Raw genomic sequence first — 2162 nt, 5'->3', positions numbered from 1 at the left:
AACACATGAACTTGTGGCGCTTGGGAGTCGGGCCGCTAATCGCATTTGGTCTCGTACTATATTGTGTACCTTGTCAGTGTCCGTGTGCTTTGCTTGGCCATTTGTTGTGATAAACCGGAAAGTGTGTTCAAGCGCCAGTGTATTTCAGTGTAAAGAAATACTCTTTGTGAGAAGCAGTCAATCAGCAGAAGTTAAAAGCAGCTTGTAAGTGTATTTATTTCTTGTCTCAGTGTTTAGCGCAGTTGTCGTTGCTAGGAAACGCTTGTTTTGTTTACTGTGTGGAGACGTGCTGAAATCGCGTTTGGTCTCGTACTGTATCGCGTACCTTGTCAGTGTCGTGCGCTTATATATATATATATATACACACACCTTGCTACGTGTACTGCGTTAGGCTAACCGAGACTTGTCATTTGCACTTATATATTGTTGCTCTTGTTAGTTTTGACTGCTTTTATTGTCCTCATTTGTAAGTCGCTTTGGATAAAAGCGTCTGCTAAATGACTAAATGTAAATGTAAATGTGTTTCCTTTCGCGCTTCCTACTGTCTCTCTCTCTCTCTCTCTTTCTCTTTCTCTGTTTCTTTTCTCTCTCACTCTGTTTTTCACGAGTTCATCAAACAACTGTGGTAAGTCAGAAATCATTCAACAATCATGTTGAGTCATGGCTTCTTCTCCTGTTATTGTCACTTGCACTGCTTGTCACATAGTGTAGCCTTCTCTGTCAACGGATTCACATGTGATAAAAATAATTAGGCTGACAGAGATGATTTCAGAAGTAGAGACGCGCACCCAAACTTTAATTGAGGATAGTAAGAATGTGAGGGCCTAGTCCTGTACATTGTTCGGTTCCAGTTGCAGAGCCCCTGCAGCAGGCAGCATAGTCGCGGGACAAAACACAGCTCTTCTATTCTGATCAAAATATTAAACAGGTTCTCCCCACTCAGTGATGCACCCTGAAGGATTTTGTGAATAGTTATTTCATGTGTAATCAATGTCTGACGTTACATTGCGACTCTTCCCCAAATGTAATAAACATAAAGGTGTGAACCAAATGGTCCTTCCTGCCTTTTGTAAGATCTCAAATACAAGATCCTAACAGGATGGCCCTTCCTGTCTAACAGTAGGAAGAATAGAATATCCTAACAGAATCTCCCTTCCTGACTATTGTGGGGTCTCCAGTAGGAGGTCCTAACAGTATCTACCTTTTGGTTTGTGAACCTTTTGTTACCAGGTATAAAGTTCTGTCCCTCAGACAGAACTTTGTGTTAAGATTCTTGAAAGCCGACACGCTAACATCGCTGCTGAAGAACTAGCACCTTGAATAAATTCTTCTCCCCACAAGAACTCTGGTCAAGCTTACTTATTTTATGTATTAGAGAAATCTAGTACATTGGCGAGTCACCCAAACCACTGCTCAGCCAAATACAGCAAAATCTGACAACTCACTGAGAAACCTGATGAAAGTGCTCTAGTTATTGGTGATTCTATTGTACGGAACGTGAACAAAGAGACACCAGCCACCATACTCCAATGTTTACCGGGAGCCAGAGCGCCTGACATCTTGGCATATAAAAAATGTAAATTCAGTAAGATTGCTCACGTTGGCACTAATGATGTTCAACTTCACCAGTCGAAGACAGAGGTGTAAAATATTTTAGTAAATGTAACTAATTACTGTACTTGAGAATCTTTTTGGATGCTTTGTAGTAGGGCTGGACGATATGGCCAAAATGTATATCACGATATATTTATTAATTTCGGTCGATATATTTATTAATTTCGGTCGATACAATATAATTCTGATATCGATATGAACACTATTAAAAAAAGCCTCGTAAAAACAGCCAAAAACACCCACAACAGATGTCTGTGCATACAAACTTATGAAAAATGAATTTGCCAAGTCTATGACACCTCATATAAAACCATATAATATTTTAGAAAAAAAACAGCACAAATAAATTAATGTTCACCTTTTATTTGTATTTAGCCTTCATACAAACAAGTAATGTGAAATCACTGTCAAATAATCGTCTCAGACTCACCTAATTAATATTAATATCTTTAAAGGGGTCATATGATGCTGCTAAAAAGAACATTATTTTGTGTATTTGGTGTAATGAAATGTGTTTATGCGGTTTAAAGTAAAAAAAACACATTATT

This window comes from Sinocyclocheilus rhinocerous, unplaced genomic scaffold, assembly GCF_001515625.1.
Source record: "Sinocyclocheilus rhinocerous isolate Xijiao unplaced genomic scaffold, SAMN03320098_v1.1 scaffold1745, whole genome shotgun sequence".
Classification (NCBI taxonomy): domain Eukaryota; kingdom Metazoa; phylum Chordata; class Actinopteri; order Cypriniformes; family Cyprinidae; genus Sinocyclocheilus; species Sinocyclocheilus rhinocerous.
This window is presented reverse-complemented; position numbering follows the sequence as displayed.